Below are 9,484 nucleotides of genomic sequence, written 5' to 3'. Positions count from 1 at the left end.
GGTTCGGACCAGGCAAGTGAACCAAGTGTGAAAGCACCCTAAAAGTAAAACACTACTATGACCTAACCAGTATATACACTAATTATCAAACATGATTAAATTTACCTTGCAACAACTGTGTCCTTACCAATGTTTAAGCTCCTTTATCAAATCATCTAGATCTGACAAGTAACATAATCTGTTGCACACACAAGGTTTAGTTTTGGAAAATGAAAACAAAAGTAAGTTTGTATTCCAGCTCCTGGCATCTTGTATAACCATTACAAGTGCTCCAGCAACAATGTTTCAGGATTAGTCAGCATTGTTTTAAGGTGAGGCTTAATATGGTTTGGTATGAACACCATGTAGAATTCAATGCAGTTGGAATCAAAACCAGTTACAATTAAGCAGAAAGATATGAGAGGCTGTTATATTATGAACAGAGTCACACCTAAAGAGTTCAAATCACAAGAAGTGGTCCACAACTAAATGCATGTGATTCTACAAATGAACACTGAGGAGAGTTCTGTTAGTTAATTATCTTGTGTGAATCTCAATTTATCCTTCTGTTCCTGAATGTTTGTCTTCTGATTCATGTCTGCAAAAACAAACTTAAATGTTCCATACAATAAACAAAGCATTTCCTATAGAAAATATTTCCTCAAAGAGGACAGCAAGACAAAAGCACATTGAACTTGAGCTCATGACGCCTGTCAAAAAAAAAGCCAAAAGCTTTTCTTCACCCTAACTGAAGTTATGCATTTCAAAATCTAATAAAATTCTAATGTAAGTTGAATTAAATTTTTCAGCCATTTTGACAGCCCTAGAGTGCACAACTAATGCCAGCATTACAACAGTTCTTTTGTGTTTACGGTGAAGATTTACCAATGATTTAAAGAGACCAAAAAGAGGAAACTGTAAGACGGAAGTAAACTCTCAGTGCAACACTTCTATATTTTATATCTTTTGTGTTCAACTAAAGAACTAACAACATTAGCATAAGATTATAATATTCTAGATGAACCTTTTTGACATTGCCCAAGGTATGAGCATGCCTGGAATTTTACCATAAGTATGACTTGTTTCTGAAGTTCTTGTTATGCAAGATAATGCATGAGTTTCAAAGATAATTTCAAAGAAACAGGTCCTACGTGTCTTGACACTGTACAGTGAGCGTTTCGTGACAATTATCAAATGCTAATGTGCCTTAATATCCAATGTTAATCAATGTATACTATATAACTTCTAAACAGTTAGTAGGGTACACATACATGCATGTTTTCTAAGGGCAGCTCTCAATGAATAAGGAAAATTCGACATGCCTATGAAAATCCCAAGCCCCATAATTATCTATGCACATTTACAGTTGCATACTTCCCTTTTTTTTTTTTTTTTTTCAAAAAGCAGATAATGAAGCTTGGATGTTACTGCTGAACATTATAAAGCAAAACAACAGGAGATCTTAAAACCCCTTTCTCCGTCTGACATAAGCAGCTTGTCCCTGTTGGAATAGACAAGACATTGGTTTCCACTCAAAAGTTGAAACTGAAAACTGTTCATACTGTAGGTCCAGCAGAAGTCCGCCACGCCCATCTTCTGTCGTCATTCCTCGTCAAATACAGCGAGTGCTGAGTGCATTGAACAGCGTTTTAATTTACCGTCAGTAACCAGAAAAATACTTTAGTTGATCTTTCATTAATGCATTGATATATCTCTGTCACAATGACTTTAATCCGCTGAAATGGGCGCAGAAGTAATAAAAGTACCTCTTTAAACGCTTTAAAAGCTCGACAAAAGTGCACACCAACATATTCTGTAGAACAAATTAAGATCATGGACTTTATTAATCTGCATTCGTAACTTATGGTAAACTTGCTTAGGAAACGCTAGTATAGGAAAAACAGAAATACTATGCCCTTGACGTTTGCCCCTTCACATGGTTAAAGTTAATCACGTTACAATACAAGCCTTACAATAAGTTGCAGTCCTGTATTAAACGACCACCTGATGTCTCTATAATACGTCTGCTCAAAAAATGTTAACAACATCAAAATAGTTGGCATAGTTTGCCAGTGACAGGAGAACGGAGGAATGACAGGAGGCCAGCTGACTAGCTATGAGCTAACGATCACCTGACAGCCAGCAGAAACACGATTCCTGAAGTCACGGACTTTATCACTTTCTATCACTATGTCACGCTGCACGACAAAACAATGAAATGAATAATAAAGACTGTTTGTGTCAGTAAAGATCGCTCGCCACAAGCCACTGTCTATGAGCGCAGCAGACGGACCACAAACCACTTTCCCTTACTCAGCATGATTCAGCTAACATTAATGTTGTTCGGCAAAACGAACGTTACACCCAGATAAAAGTGCAAAATATTATTATTAACGTTAAGAGCTGCTTTGCTCCATATTCAGCTTGATAAATCACAAAATGATTCGTGAGAAGCGATTCCCTACACTGCGTAATAAACCTAATTTCCATGTTATGAAATGCACAATTTAGCTTTACTCAGTGTGCACAATAAACATTATTGTCGTCTGAAGTGCCATACTGACGCAGTCGAGATGTAAACAGATGACCGCTCGTACTGTGTCGTTGTCTGGCTAACATTAACTCGGACACCATTTTACGCCAAAGAGTGAAACGCTAGTCCCGGTTTATCACTTCCTCGAAAACTACAGGCAACATAAATGTGTTTGCTTCTCAACAACCGCTATAAAACGGTCCATACGCGTGCTTCGTGCAATACATTCAAAAGCAAACACGTCTAAACAAGAAAATGGTAATTGATTATCACAACAGTGCGAAGTAGCGCTAAGCTATGCTAGTGCGCCGCTGTGGCTAACGTTACACCGGGAAGGAGGCGCGGCTGATGTGCCTCGGCTACTGACGTTTGTTACTCTTGACAAGACGGCCGAGAACATTAGCTTTCAATTCAAATCAGACCTGGGGAGCATTACTAACAAGTATAACGCGCAACATATCGAAATTCAGTTTAACGTGACAGAATAATCTTACCTGCTGTAAACCCTACGCGATGTGCTGAATAGCAGCAGGAGAAGCGATGACTTCTCTCCCGCCGCCGCCGCTCCGAGCTCGAGCTCTGACGCTCCGCCGCAACAGCGTCACTGATCCCAGGCACGGGATAAAGTCTGTTACGTCCTTATCTCGGGTTAGGACGCTGCTGACGACATTTTGGATCAAGGCGGGCCCGCATCATATGTCTCTAGACATCATATGACAGTTCGTTATGAGCCAACATGGCTGACAGTTAGACTTTAAAGGCGATTTCCGACTCCATTTTATTTATCTCCAGGCAACAAGACAGATTACAAAATGTGTCGCCATGGCTGATATCCCTCCGCGAGCGCTTGCGTCAGAACGACCGAGTTACAGTCAGGCAGTCGAAATCTTCCGCCATGCAGCTTATAAGGCTCTCTTTGGGCATGATTTTAATTGGATTTGTTTATTACATATACAGCAAAAATTGCTAGATTTGGGAGTTTTTTTTTTTCATTTGTTAACATAAAAGAATTTTAAAAACACCATTCTGATGTTGTTATTTCATTTACGAATATAGGCTACTTTCATCAAAATGAACCACATTTAAAGTTAAACTTGACGTCAGTTTTAGATAACAAGGGGTTCGCAATTAGGAATATTTTAAAATATGCAGATTGTAACTTTTACGTACTTGATTTAAATGGAAAAAACACAATATCTTCCCTTATGACATTAGATTGCCAACATCTTCACTCCGCAACATCATACGTCATTAGTCACTGAAAATAGCAAGGCATGTGCAGTCGGTGCTTGAGGTAGCCTAATAGTTTTGGAAACTTTACCGTTCAACAAAAGTTTTATCACAATAGTTAATCAATAGTTAATTACTTTTTAATTGAATTAAAAACCGTGATTTTGTGTTGAAATTTAAAAACGCGCGATATTGTTCCTTTTCTTAATAAGACGACTCTAAAAGACTTTGATATTATAGGGAAGTATATGGTAATAGCATATGAAAATATTAGATGAGAGGAAAAATATATAAATATAAAATATAATTTTCCTTCAATCTCATATTTATTTCAGAACAAGACTCCAAAATATGAAGATCGATCCAAAGAAACGTTTTATTGTCCCACAGCTAGTTGGTGTACAATGTGCCTCGGTTTATTTGGGCTGCAGCCCACCGTACTCCTGCTCATATTAATAAGGACGACTGAAGCCCCCTCGCGGCATCTAATGGATATATGCCTTCAACATTGTGCATCAATGAAAGCAGGGATTGAAATAAACTTTTTATTTCACTCACCAGACAATTTCATAACTTATACTAGCTATAAAAAAAAAGCAGAAATAAATCAACAGCTTGGCTGTCTAAACTGAACGTGACAAAGCGACCGTTGCAAAACATTTTGTGTCAGTTTGCGATATATATATATATATATATATATATATATATATATGTAAATATAAAACATTCTCAATATTTTCTGGAATTTTATCGATATAGATTATGAGACAATATTTTGCTGAGTGTGTTAGGCTATGCGGATATCTTAAGGACTACCGTGGACAGCTGACTCCTAAAGTTTTTGATATATTTAATTTTCTGTGTGTTCAGTTCACAGAAGTGATAAAAATTAATCCTTTTCAATAAGTTTACATTTATTTTTTACCCTTTATGTGCAATTTTACCTTTATTAAACCAATTTTTCTATAAGTATGCATCATCTTTTGAGTAAAATTCTTACATTTAATCTGCAAATTGTAATAATAATACATTTAGATTTACTAAGCAAATAAAATCAGTATCAACGAAATTAATCTTTAATCAGAAGATGCACATGCACATTTACACACGTTAATGCAATCCCGAGGGACATGCTTTAACCTGCAGTTACAAATACATACTTATTGTTTTGATATTTTAAACATGAAATGTTGAATACTGATATTTTAAATTATATTAAAAAAAAATTAAAAGATACATTAAATGTAAAATTAAAACAATTAAAACCGCCAGCAGGCGGCAGTAAGTCACTGTAAGTGAGTCATTGCGATTGAACCGAATCATTTAACGAATCATTGATTCAGGAACGAAACACAGTCATGTTGCTCAGAACTACAAAACAGTGTTCGGAATGATTTTTTGTTGGCGAAATAGATAAAAAACAGGCATTTCTCTTGATATTAACTTATTGTTTATTGAACTGTTGTATAAAATCAATATCACATTTGTAACCATGCTGATTTTTTTTAATGGCACTCTTCGTGAGATATTGATTAACTATATGAAATGATATAAACATATACATTTTCTGCCCTCTCATCTTGAAATGTGTGATCATTCTTAATGCATAGACTGAATAGAACGCACGCTAGTTAGTGTAGTCGCTTACGCGTGCACTCTGTAGGAGTGTTTTGTTTGGTGTTTGCAATATACTCGATAAGGCTCAGAATTATGATTTTGTAGCTTTTGTATAATCTGATGTCTATGCACCTTTTCTTCATGTCAATCAAAGTCCAATCAACCCATGGTCCTGATTAACAGAAAGGTGTTTTTATTTAAAAAAATTAAAGCTTATACCAATTATACAAGCCATAATATTGTAAACTTAGTCATGTTACATTCTATTTGAATTCAACAGCAGAAGAACAATACGAAAGCAATGAGGCAAATTGATTTTTCAAACCACATCTATTTCACTATAGAACAGGATTCAAATTAAACCAAAACATTGATTTTCTTTTTTTTTTTTTTTAGATCAACGGGCAGGTGCCAAACATTTCAACCAAAACCACAGGACAATAAATAAGCAGAAAATATTAAAACACTGCTCAACACATGGTTTCTAGAAAATAAACGACCTGAAAATATTCTGAGTGATTGAAGAAGAAAAAGGTCAAATACTCAGGTGGCATTGAAATATATGAGCAATTAAGACAGCCGAGGCACAAGCCTCTGCATTCACATTCATAAAATCAGTATTTCATCTTTGTGCTTGTTTTAGCTTTGTACAGTAGTGCATAAAGACATACTATGCTGGTAGTGAGTCATTCATGATGATTAAATTAATGTCCATTTACAACCCGAATTCCGGAAAAGTTGGGACGTTTTTTAAATTTTAATAAAATGAAAACTAAAGGAATTTCAAATCACATGAGCCAATATTTTATTCACAATAGAACATAGATAACATAGCAAATGTTTAAACTGAGAAATTTTACACTTTTATCCACTTAATTAGCTCATTTAAAATTTAATGCCTGCTACAGGTCTCAAAAAAGTTGGCACGGGGGCAACAAATGGCTAAAAAAGCAAGCAGTTTTGAAAAGATTCAGCTGGGAGAACATCTAGTGATTAATTAAGTTAATTGATATCAGGTCTGTAACATGATTAGCTATAAAAGCTTTGTCTTAGAGAAGCAGAGTCTCTCAGAAGTAAAGATGGGCAGAGGCTCTCCAATCTGTGAAAGACTGCGTAAAAAAATTGTGGAAAACTTTAAAAACAATGTTCCTCAACGTCAAATTGCAAAGGCTTTGCAAATCTCATCATCTACAGTGCATAACATCATCAAAAGATTCAGAGAAACTGGAGAAATCTCTGTGCGTAAGGGACAAGGCCGGAGACCTTTATTGGATGCCCGTGGTCTTCGGGCTCTCAGACGACACTGCATCACTCATCGGCATGATTGTGTCAATGACATTACTAAATGGGCCCAGGAATACTTTCAGAAACCACTGTCGGTAAACACAATCCGCCGTGCCATCAGCAGATGCCAACTTAAGCTCTATCATGCAAAAAGGAAGCCATATGTGAACATGGTCCAGAAGCACCGTCGTGTCCTGTGGGCCAAGGCTCATTTAAAATGGACTATTTCAAAGTGGAATAGTGTTTTATGGTCAGACGAGTCCAAATTTGACATTCTTGTTGGAAATCACAGACGCCGTGTCCTCCGGGCTAAAGAGGAGGGAGACCTTCCAGCATGTTATCAGCGTTCAGTTCAAAAGCCAGCATCTCTGATGGTATGGGGGTGCATAAGTGCATACGGTATGGGCAGCTTGCATGTTTTGGAAGGCTCTGTGAATGCTGAAAGGTATATAAAGGTTTTAGAGCAACATATGCTTCCCTCCAAACAACGTCTATTTCAGGGAAGGCCTTGTTTATTTCAGCAGGACAATGCAAAACCACATACTGCAGCTATAACAACAGCATGGCTTCGTCGTAGAAGAGTCCGGGTGCTAACCTGCCTGCCTGCAGTCCAGATCTTTCACCTATAGAGAACATTTGGCGCATCATTAAACGAAAAATACGTCAAAGACGACCACGAACTCTTCAGCAGCTGGAAATCTATATAAGGCAAGAATGGGACCAAATTCCAACAGCAAAACTCCAGCAACTCATAGCCTCAATGCCCAGACGTCTTCAAACTGTTTTGAAAAGAAAAGGAGATGCTACACCATGGTAAACATGCCCCGTCCCAACTATTTTGAGACCTATAGCAGAAATCAAAATTGAAATGAGCTCATTTTGTGCATAAAATTGTAAACTTTCTCAGTTTAAACATTTGCTATGTTATCTATGTTCTATTGTGAATAAAATATTGGCTCATGTGATTTGAAAGTCTTTTAGTTTTAATTTTATTAAAATTTAAAACACGTCCCAACTTTTCCGGAATTCGGGCCCAGGATCTAATTTGTGTGATATAATGATATACTGGTTTGCTGGTGCCTGTGTGTCTGTTACTCTTCTCTGGCAACGCAGACGAGCCCGACAGATGGAGCGTCCTGTAGGAAGTGCACGGGGTCCGACTGAGAGTGAGTGGGCAGCAGGCAGGGGGAGGGGTATGACTTCTCTAAACTGCTATATTGGCCCTTCTCTCAGTCTTTGAATATAACATTGATTCAAATGATTCTATTTTATTAGACTTCAAAATAATAAATCGGCACACCCAATGAAAACAGGATTAATTTGTGTGATAACTGGTGATTAAGGCTACTAACTCTGCTTTACTCTTGTCTTTTTAGAATAGAATTTCCTCACAGTGAATAAAATCACTGTCCTAAAACAGTATAGTTTGGAAATGTTCAGCAAAGTTGTCCTGGCAGACAATGTACAAAACCAGTAAACGGCCATCAGGGTGGCAAACAGCATGTAACTGACACACAGAGATTCGGTTCAACATTTAAAAAATGACTCCTCTAAGGAATGTTCTGGTTTGAATACATTTAGGCGCTGTCCACAGCATTTGTGCCATTATCTCAGAAAATACTTTTCCAGGTAGATTAACTTCTGGTTATGCATTCGGATGTATACACATATATAGTGAAAGTGACTGATTTTACAGGCTAAAGTCACTGAATGATTGTCAGCAAGCAATTCTGTCAAAACTATGACTTTTGTGTTTTTTAGAAGAAAGTCTCAAATATTTTCTCTGATAATTGACACAAATGCTGTAAAATAGAGCTTGTATTTACATTCCTCTAAAGGAGTCAGTTAATCATTGTTGATAAAAACCTGTTTTCAAACTCACTTGGACCTTACAAGATCAGTTTTGTATTAGTTTCCCATTAAGGGACAAAAACTGTGCCTTCATATGTTGTCTAAGTTCAAAGATGTAGCTGTTTGACTGGAAGCAAGGCACGGATGTTTAATGGAGAAACTAATTAAAGAAAAAGATAGACAGGGTTAATAATTTACTCTATATACTATTTAAAAGTTTAGGTTAGAAGACTTGTTTAATCCTTATTTTCAGCAAAGATACATTAAATTGATCCAAAGTAACAGTAAAGACTTTCACAGTGTTAGAACAGTATTCTGCTGTAAATAAATGTTGTTCTTTTGAACTTTCTATTTATCAAAGATTCCTGAAAAAACTATTGATCATGGTTTGCACAAAAATATCAAGTAGCACAGCGGTTTTCAACATTGCTAATAATAAGAAATCTTACTTTAGCACCAAATCAGAATATTAGAATGATTTCTGACGACTGGAGCAATAACTGCTGAAAAAATTCAGCTTTTTTCCGTTACAGAAATAAATTACATTTTGCTTTTTACTGTATTTTTGTTTTACAAATAAATGTGGCCTCCGAGACTTCTTTCAAAAAAAAATAAAAATAAATAAAAATAGTTACTCACCCAAAACCTTTGAACGTATATATATATATATATACACTGTATAATTAAAAATTATACAGTAAAATTAGTAAATAACTGAATAAAACAAAAAAAAGAAATATAAATCTAGCTCTACAAATCACTGTATAATTAAAAATGAGTAAATAACTGAATAAAATTAAAAAATGAAATATAAATCTAGCTCTCTATATGTATATAACTAGATTTCGTTATTAGTTTCATTTATTTATATACTGTATGTGTATATATACTGTACATACATACATACTAAGAAAAGGAGGAGACAAACATTGGCATAAAATAATATACTAACATGCATGTAAGAAAAGATAAAACACTGATCAAGAAAGG

This window comes from Carassius carassius, chromosome 3, assembly GCF_963082965.1.
Source record: "Carassius carassius chromosome 3, fCarCar2.1, whole genome shotgun sequence".
NCBI lineage: Eukaryota > Metazoa > Chordata > Actinopteri > Cypriniformes > Cyprinidae > Carassius > Carassius carassius.
This window is presented reverse-complemented; position numbering follows the sequence as displayed.